Raw genomic sequence first — 10,539 nt, forward strand, 5'->3', positions numbered from 1 at the left:
ATAAAGAAAATGTGGTATGTATATTTAATGGAATATTATTTTGCCATGAAAAAGAATGTAATCTTGCTATTTAAGACAACATGGGACTTCCTGGTGGCAGAGTGGATAAGAATCCACCCGTCAATGCAGGGGACACAGGCTTGATCCCTAGTCTGGGAAGGTTCCACATGGTGTGGAGCAACTAAGCCTGTGACCACAATGACTAAACCCTGCATGCTCTAGGGCCCGAGAGCCACAACTAATGAGCCCCTGTGCTGCAACTGCTGAAGCTCATGCAGCTAGAGCCCCTGCTCTGCAACAAAAGAAGTCACCGCAAGAAGCACGCTCTCCGCAACTAGAGAAAGCCTGCATGCAGCAGTGAAGACCCAGTGCAGCCAAAAAAAAACCCACCACCAACAAAAGACAACATGGATGGACCTTCAGGACATTATGCTAAGTTAAATAAATCAGAGAAAGACAACTACTGTACAATCTCACTTATAATGCATAGCAGGGTGACTATAGTAAATGACACTGTATTGTCTATCTGAAAGTTGCTGAGAGAGTAGATCTTCAAAGTTCTCACAAGAAAAAAAAACTGTGACTCTGTATGGTGATGGATGTTAACTAGACTTACTGTGGTGATTATTCTGCAATGTATACAAATATTGAATGTTTTATACCTGAAGCTAATATAACGATTATATCTCAGTTAAGAAGTCCAGTGGTCTTGCCTGGAGAATCCCAGGGACAGGGGAGCCTGGTGGGCTGCCATCTATGGGGTCACACAGAGTCGGACACGACTGAAGCAACTTAGCAGCAGCAGCAGCAGCAAAAAGTGGAGAGGCTCTGTGATCCCCTGGGAACTGGATCCTGGCAAATTTTAGAGGTGACGTGTGAATGTGTGTTAGTTGCTTAGTTGTGTTTGACTCTTTGTGCCCGAATGGACTATAGCCCGCCCGGTCCCTCTGGCTCCTCTGTCCATGGAATTCTCCAGGCAAGAATACTGGAATGGGGTGCCATTTCTTTCTCCAGAGGTGAGGTAGAGAAGGTGATATAGGCTGGATATAGAATAGGGAGACTTTTTTTTTTTTTAGATTTATTTATTTATTTGGCTGTGATTGCAGTGGCTTCTCTTGTTGCAGAGCAAGGCTCTAGGCACACGAGCTCAGTAGTTTTGGTACACAGATTTTAATTGCTCTGCAACATGTGGAATCTTCCTGGATCAGAGATCAAACCCATGTCTCCTGCATTGGCAGGCAGACTCCAAACCACTAGACCACCAGGGAAGCCCAAAGAGGGAGATTCCACATGGAGCTTCGGCTTCAGAGCTACTCACTTTCACTGATTGCTTCCAAGGCCTTGGAAGAGGGTGTAGCAATGTGCTCACATGTGTTTGTAAAATTTGCAAAAGGGGGATATTTTAACTATAATTTGCTAAGACCACTCTTTCACTCTGGCCCCTCTACAAGCTTCCCCTTCTGTTGTATAGTATGAAGGTGGCCACAGGCATTTTGATGATCTGGCTAAGGTGAGGTTGAGTTGGCACTACACTTTATTGGAGTTCAGTTATATATATTGACATAGTTTGCAGTCACTTTCATACACAGTTATTAAGAATCATTTCCATGTAGGAGTAGCTTTCAGGAGGAGTCTACCATGGTCTAAGCAGGCTCCTCCAACATGATGACAAGAACAGGGCCAGAGGCTATATAAACACAGCATGTGAACATATCCCTTATGCTGAGCACTGGAAGCACATGGTTAGCAGAGGAGAAACAAGATTTGAAATATACAGAGCCAGAAAATAGTCTATGGAAAATCCTTCCAATTATCAAATATATAAAACTGTAAAGGGAGAATTCAACTTTCATTGATAACTAGTCAAGGCAGAAGTTCTCTCCTATCAGGAATATATTCAGTTACCTAACATACACTAAGTGAACTAAATCAGAAAAAGACGAGTATCATATGATATCGTATACATGTGGAATCTAAAATACGACACAAATGAACGTATCCATGAAACAGAAACAGACTCACAGACATAAAGAACAAACTTACGGTTACCAAAGGGAAAAGGGAGGGAGGGAGGGATAAGTTAGGAGTTTGGGTTAGCAGATACGAGCTGCTATATATAAAACAAACAACACAGTTCTGTGGTGTGGCACAGGGAATCATATTCAATGTCTTGTAATAAACAATAATGGAGGGACTTCCCTGGGTGTCCTGTGGTTAAGAATCCACCTTGCAATTCAGGGGATGCTGGTTTGCCCCCTGGTCGGGGAAACTAAGATCCCACATCCTGCGGAGCAACTAAACCTGTGCCCTGTGACTACTGCGCCTGGGCGCCAGAACTAGAGAGCGTGTGTGTGTGTGTGTGTGTGTGCGCCACAACAAAAGATCCCACAGGATGCAACTAAGACTCAATGAAGCCAAATAAATAAATAATAAAAGGAAGAGAAAAAAGTTATTTTTCTAGATTTTGGTATGTTTGCATGTTTGTCAGCTTTTGGAAATTTAAATTTTGTAAAATTTTTGATTTGTAACTTTATCGTCACATTCTAATTAAATATTTCATCCCTAATTTTGTATTGTCTTTCTTAAAGAGGATCCACCAAATTGTATAAGCTTCCAGACCCACAAAACCTGGATCCATCCTGGCTAGTGGCTGGCTGGAGAGGGAATTTGAGGAGACAGTAAGCCTATCTAATGAGTTTTTAGGTAGGAATATTGTGCTGTCACATGGCTCACAGCCTTGTCTAACTCAGTGAAACTATGAGCCATGCCAGGTAGGGCCACCCAAGACAGACAGGTCATGGTGGGTAATTCTGACAAAAAGTGGTCCATTGGAGAAGGGAATGGCAAACCACCTCAGTATTCTAGCGCTGAGAACCCCATGAACAGTATGAAAAGGCAAAAAGATATGACACTGAAAGATGAACTTCCCAGGTCAGTAGATGTCCGATATGCTACTGGAGAAGAGTGGAGAAATACCTCCAGAAAGAATGCAGAGGCTGAGCCAAAGCAAAAATGACACTCAGTTGTGGATGTGACTGGTGATGGAAGTAAAGTCCAATGCTATAAACAATAATATTGCACAGGAACCTGGAATGTTAGGTCCATGAATCAAGGTAAATTAGAAGTGGTCAAACAGGAGATGGCAAGAGTGAACACTGACATTTTAGGAATCAGTGAACTAAAATGGACTGCATGGGCAAATTTAACTCAGGTGACTATTATATCTACTACTGTGGGCAAGAATCCCTTAGAAGAAATGGAGTAGCCCTCACTGTCAACAAAAGAGTCCGAAATGTAGTACTTGGGTGCAATCTCAAAAACGAAAGAATGATCTCTGTTCATTTCCAAGGCAAACCATTCAATATCACAGTAATCCAAGTCTATGCCCCAACCACTAATGTAAAAGAAGCTGAAGGCGAACAGTTCTATGAAGACCTACAAGACCTTCTGGAACTAACACCAAAAAAGATGACCTTTTCATCATAGGGGACTGGAATGCAAAAGTAGGAAGTCAGGAGATATCTTGAGTAACAGGCAAATTTGGCCTTGGAATAAAAAATGAAGCAGGGCAAAAACTACCAGAATTTTGCCAAGGGAATGCACTGGTCATAGCAAACACCCTCTCCCAACAACACAAGAGCTGACTCTACACATGGACATCACCAGATGGTCAATACCGAAATCAGACTGATTATATTCTTTGCAGCCGAAGATGGAGAAGCTCTGTACAGTCAGCAAAAACAAGACCAGGAGCTGACTGTGGCTCAGGTCATGAATTCCTTATAGCAAAATTCAGACTTAAATTGAAGAAAGCAGGGAAAACCACTAGATCACTCAGGTATGACCTAAATCAAACCCCTTGCAATTGTACAGTGGAAGTGAGAAATAGATTCAAGGGATTAGGTCTGACAGAGTGCCTGAAGAACTATGGATGGGAGTTTGTAACATTGTACAGGAGGCGGTGATCAAGACCATCCCCAAGAAAAAGAAATGCAAAAAGGCAAAATGGCTGTCTGAGGAGGCCTTACAAATAGCTGAGAAAAGAAGAGAAGCAAAAGGCAAAGGAGAAGAGGAAAGATATATCCATCTAAATGCAGAGTTCCAAAGAATAGCAAGGAGAGATAAGAAAGCCTTCCTTAATGATCAATGCTAAGAAATAGAGGAAAACAATAGAATGGGAAAGACTAGAGACCTCTTCGGAGAAGGCAATGGCAACCCACTCCAGTACTCTTGCCTGGACAATTCCATGGATGGAGGAGCCTGGTAGGCTGTGCTTCATGGGGCCGCTAAGAGTCAGACATGACTGACTGTCTTCACTTTCACGCGTTGGAGAAGGAAATTGCAACCCACTCCAGTGTTCTCACCTGGAGAATCCCAGTGAAGGGGGAGCCTGGTGGGCTGCCATCTAGGGTCACACAGAGTCGGACACGACTGAAGCAACTTAGCAGCAGCAGCAGAGACCTCTTCAAGAAAATTAGAGATATCAAGGAAACATTTCATGCAAAGATGGACACAATAAAAGACAGAAATGGTATGAACCTAACAGAAGCAGAAAATATTAAGAAGAGGTGGCAAGAATACACAGAAGAACTATACAACAAAGATCTTCATGACCCAGATAACCGTGATGGTGTGATCACTCACCTAGAGCCAGGCAGCCTGGAGTGCAAAGTCAAGTGGGCCTTAGGAAGCATCTTTACGGAAAAAGCTAGTGGAGATGATGGAATTCCAGCTGAGTTATTTCAAATCCTAAAAGATGATGCTGTTAAAGTGTGGCACTCAGTGTGCCAGCAAATTTGGAAAACTCAGCAGTGGCCATAGGACTGGAAAAGGTCAGTTTTCATTCCAATCCCAAAGAAAGGCAATGCCAAAGAATATTCAAACTACTGCACAATTGCACTCATCTCACACACTAGCAAAGTAATGCTCAAAATTCTCCAAGCCAGACTTCAACAGTACGTGAACCGAGAACTTTCAGATGTCTAAGCTGGATTTAGGACAGGCAGAGGAATAAGAGATCAACATTGGTTTGATCATAGGAAAAGCAAGAGAGTTCCAGAAAAACATCTATTTCTGCTTTATTGACTATGCCAAAGCTTTTGACTGTGTGGATCACAACAAACTGTGGAAAATTCCTCAAGAGATGGGAACACCAGACTACTTTACCTGCCTCCTGAGAAATCTGTTTGCAGGTCAGGAAGCAACAGTTAGAACCAGACGTGGAACAATGGACTGATTCCAAATTGGGAAAGGAGTACATCAAGGCTGTATATTGTCACCCTGCTTATTTAACTTATATGAAGAGTACCTCACATGGAATGCTGGGCTGGATGAGCACAAGCTGGAATCAAGGTTGCCAGGGGAAATACCAATAACCTCAGATATGACACCACCCTTATGGCAGAAAGCAAAGAGGAACTAAAGAACCTCCTGATGAAAGTGAAAGAGGACAGTGAAAAAGCTGGCTTAAAACTCAACATTTAGAAAACTAAGATCATGGAATCCAGTTCCATCACTTGATGGTCAACAGATGGGGAAACAATGGAAACAGTGAGAGACTATTTTCCTGGGCTCCAAGATCACTGCAGATGGTGACTGCAGCCATGAAATTAAGAGATACTTACTCCTTGAAAGAAAAGCTATGACCAGCCTAGATAGCACAATAAAAAGCAGAGACATTACTTTGCCAACAAAGGTCCATTTAGTCAAAGCTATGGTTTTTCCAGTAGTCATGTATGGATGTGAGAATTGGACCATAAAGAAAGCTGAGCGCTGAAGAACTGATGCTTTTGAACTATAGTGTTGGAGAAGACTCTTGAGAGTCCCTTGGACTGCAAAGAGATCAAACCAGTCAATATTAAGGGAAATCAGTCCTGAATACTCATCGGAAAGACTGATGATGAAGCTGAAGCTCCAGTATTTTGGTCACCTGATGTGAAGAACTAACTCATTGGAAAAGACCCTGATGCTGGGAAAGATTGAAGTCAGGAGAAGGGGGTGACAGAGGATGAGATGGTTGGATGGCATCACTGACTCAATGGACATGGGTTTGAGCACGCTCTGGGAGTTGGTAATGGACAGGGAAGCCTGGGTTGCTGCAGTCCATGGGGTCACAAAGAGTCGGACACGACAGCAATTGAACTGAACTGATTGTGCTCTCAGTGACATAACCCTCCTCCTCATCATCAACTATGTGAAATCTTTAGTAAAATAGGTATTTTTTATTTTGAAATTGCACAAAGAACAAGTTGGGAGAGACTTGATTAACAGTAGCAACGTCAGAAAAACTGTGGAGGTCGGGGGAGAGAGGGATATGTGTGGCCACAAGTTCCATAATAGCCCATCATGTGACAGGTGCTAGGAGGTGATAGTTTCCTGCTCTCTGCCCTCCTTAGACTTCCCCTGAGTGATTCTGCTCCAGACAGGGAGGTAGGCTGTCAAACGGACATTGATGAACCAGGGTGAACACATAGGAGCTCACCCAGAATGGTACAGAGTTTAGAGTCATATTTTAGAGGAATCTCTAAAGAAACTAGTGATGTTATATTGCTGAGACTCCAATGGGGGGAAGGAGGGGGAGGAAGGGCAGTTAGGATTAGGGAGGCAGATTGTCTTTGGAACAGAGAGGAGACTTTTACAGAGCTAGAAACCACAGTGCTAGGGCCAGTGGAAGAGGTAAGAGGCAGATTGGCCTTTCCATAAACATAAAGGGAATTTGTATTAAACATCCAACATCAAACAATTTATAACTCACACTGGAATGATGTTCATCAAATGTTACCAATAACTATTCAATGGCCAAGTTTTAATTTCTTCTCTGTACCTCTTTATAGAAGTGTGTCATTTCTAGAAAACAATAAAGTCACAAGTTTTTGTTGTTGTTGTTGTTTGTTTTTGGCAGTGCTTGTGGGATCCTAGTTCCCCAACCGGGGATCAAACTAGGCTCTGAAGGTGAAAGTGCAAAACCCTAACCACTGGACCACCAGGGAACTCCAATCACTACCTCTTTTTTTTTTTTTTAAGTCTCTATTAGATATATCTGGTCTCCAAAGTCACCGTTCAGCTACTCTATCCTTGCTTCTTCTCTCAACTATCACACAAGTGGGTTTATTAGACAAGCTCATCCTGAGCTCACAATTTATATAAAAACTCAGCTCGAGGCTCCGAAAAACAAAGGACCCTTCATCCAACAAGATGCGCCTTCCTTAGAAGGCAGCTGAAGGAGCATGGGCGTGCTTCCTTGTCTGTAAACACAAATTATTTCCTCAAAAGGAATTCTGTGATTGAAATACCTCCATCTTCTTATATCATGGAGAATATTCTAATCACAGCTGTTCAAAAATAGAATGGTCTTGGTTCCAAGTCCTTGAAAGTTTTCCAGTAGAACATGAAAGATACACAGACGTTTTTAAAAGGATTTCAGTCCCAGATAAGCGGTTGAAATGCATAACCTCTAGCTTTTCTTCTAAGATTTTTAGATCTTACCTCTCATTGAGGGGGTCTAATCATGTTGCATTTCACTTACAACCGTTCCTGGATATCAGTAACTACTTACATTTATCATTATAGTTTGCACAATATAGACTTTTAATAATAGCAGCCAACTTAATGAGTTCCTATTACCTGCCTTTCAGTGTTCTAAGGATATGATGGGAAAAAACATAATCCTCCAGGCAACCCTATGGGGTAGGTCTTTTTACGATCATTCCCATGTTAGAGCAACGGAGGATGAGATGATTGGATGGCATCACCGATTCAATGGACATGAACTTGGGCAAACTCCAGGAGATGGTGAGGAACAGGGAAGCCTGGCATGCTTGGAGTCACAAAGAGTTGGACATGATTTGGCAACTGAACAACAACCACGTTAGAGCAGAAAATTGAAGCTTAGAGAAGAAGTTTGCCCAAAGCTACTTGAATTATAGGTGGCAGAGGGTTGTCCCTTGAGGTCCCATGGTTAAGATTCCACCCTTCCTTTGCAGGGGGCACAGGTTCAATCCATGGTGGGGGAACTAAGATCCCACATGCCACACAGTGAGGCTAAAATATATATTTTTAGGCGGAGCTGAAATTTGAATCCAGAATTAGTCTCTTAATCAGCATCATAATGCCTCTCACTTGTTAGAGGTTTGAGGTTGCTCCAGTTCTGAATCCTGAGTTCTATATTGTATGATGGCCTGGTCTTGGCCTGCTGGGAGTTTGGTGATAAGCTGACCTGATCACAGGACATTATCAATAGTCTATGTATGCCATGTGCAGTCCACATGTGAAAGCCTAAGGCAGACAGAAACAGTGGGATGGATCAGTCCAGAAGAGGTTTCATAGTGATTTTCAGATGCATCTGATTATGGAATCTTTGCTATGGAAAGGTTCTTACAGGGCAACCAGCCTGACCACTCACTCACGGGTGAAATTTGTGATAGGGAACTGGGTGGGTAGGTTTTATCCCCATCTGGACCCCCTCACTACACCTGCAGTTAGCACTACAGTTAAGTGGGTTCGTGCCCCACACCATCCCTCTTCTAAGGCCTTATCCTCCTCTCCAGCATCCAAATTTATCAGCATCTTGATGATAAACACCTCGCCTGGAATCTTTATTGAATTCCAGTTCAATGAGATTAAACCTCCCGGAACAGCATTAGGTATTTTTTTAATGGTTGATTATTTTTGTATTTTGACAACTCTTGCAATTAAAAAGAAAAAAATGACTTTCAGGCTGCAAAACTGGCCTCTACTGCTAATTAGATTCCATGGATCTGTCCTGAAAGATATAAATCATTTTAAAAACATCATTACTAAACGTACTGCTATAATAAATAAACTACCCAAGCTCTTCGACCTAGAGAAAAGAGAGGATGGAGGGGGGCGTGGTGTGTGAAGATATTTGTCTTTTTCTGTCAGCTTTTGTTTTTCGGGTCCCAGGCTCTGGCACCGCTGGTTCCCTCTGCACACTGTCTACAGTGGGCCCTCCTACCCACAGCTGCACTCCCTCCCCTTCCAAGGGTGTCACGTGGGCTGATGAGATAATGTATGTGAAAGCCTTGGTCAACGGCAAGGCACAATCTAATGCCAATGATGACTGTTGTTATTATTCTTATCATACTCCAGGGAAACCCTGTTGCCTCCCACCCTCCCAGACCTACTCTGCAGGACAGCCGGCGAAACTCAAGCGAGGCTAGACAGCCCCTCCCACGTGGGCGGAGGTCCTGGCGCAAATCCGTCTCTCCTTCTAGCAGCGGGGGGGCGCTACTGCTTGCCTCAGACCCTACCCGCCTACCCGCCCCCCCACCTCCCCTCAGTAATGGTTTTCCCAGTCCTTCCTGGCTTCGGGGGCCTAACTCCGGAAGGAAATCTCCTCAGTTCCAGTGAAAGTTCTCGAGCTACTGAAGTTATCGACTCCCTTGGCCTGTCTTCACACCCACTCCCCCAGCCCCCTCCCCTCCAAGTGCCCGCAGCGGAGCCAGGCTGCCCCGGAAGGATCTGACCGGCAATTTCCTACAATTGTCTGACTGGGGCTCCTCAGTCTATCAGCTCCCCGCTTCCCTCCCCACCTCATCTCTTGCAGTCTCCCCTCCCCAAAGCCCCAGTCTCCTGGATATCCCAACCTCCACCCTGATCTGACTTCTTAGGCCCCACAGTTCTCTTTAGCATTTCCTCTCTCTTCTGGGATTGTCACTACCCTGGGGGAGGTGGAATGGGGGTTTGGGAGTCAACATGGCCACCAGGGCCCATCAGGAAGTTGGATGTGCTGCCGTGTTACCAAGGCAACCACCCTTCTGTGTTAGGCCTTCCCAGAGCTATTTGTCCCCAGCTGAGGAGGGTGAGGATTTGACTGTGTTAGGTCCCTCTCCCAATAAATCAAATCTGACTGAGGCCAAAAATGGTGGGCAGGGAGCACAGGATATTCTAGAAGGCTCATTAGACAAAGGGAGGACAATTTATCCTTTCTTGAGCCACTTGTGTATCAAGGAGCGCTGTCTCCAAGGCAGACCTCCAAGCTCTCCCTGGACCATCCTGACCTCCAGTGCCGCTGGGCGTGGACTCCAGGAAGAGGCTTGCAAAGGTCGGAGGAGGGGCCTGTCTGCACTTGATGGATGGTACTGAAGAAATGTCTGGCACTTTCTTTCCCCATGGGGGAGGTGAAACTGCAGCCACCTCTCCCCCGCATTCACATTCCTGCCTGCCTGCTCAGGAAGGGGGTGGGGTGGGTGGCCGGAGCAGAGAAAGGAGGGCCCTTAGCCCCACTGAGAGTTGTAAACTATCACTCACATTTGCCTGCACTGTCAGGGGAATGGATGGGCAGGTGGACAATTCCCACATTTCAACTGAGGTAAAAGGGGATCCCTATGTTCCCACCCCACCCTCCTTCTTGGCTCCCAGACCTCCTGGGGCAGGTGCCAGGACTGCCCATTCAGTCTGCACTCATTATATTCTTACTGTATGCTGGTCATTGGGTAATAGAGCAAATAAATAGAGATCTCAAAGTGTAGTCCACAGATTCTGTGAGCCCCCAAGATCCTTTCAGGGGCTGTTGCTCAG

Source organism: Bos javanicus, chromosome 3, assembly GCF_032452875.1.
Source record: "Bos javanicus breed banteng chromosome 3, ARS-OSU_banteng_1.0, whole genome shotgun sequence".
Classification (NCBI taxonomy): domain Eukaryota; kingdom Metazoa; phylum Chordata; class Mammalia; order Artiodactyla; family Bovidae; genus Bos; species Bos javanicus.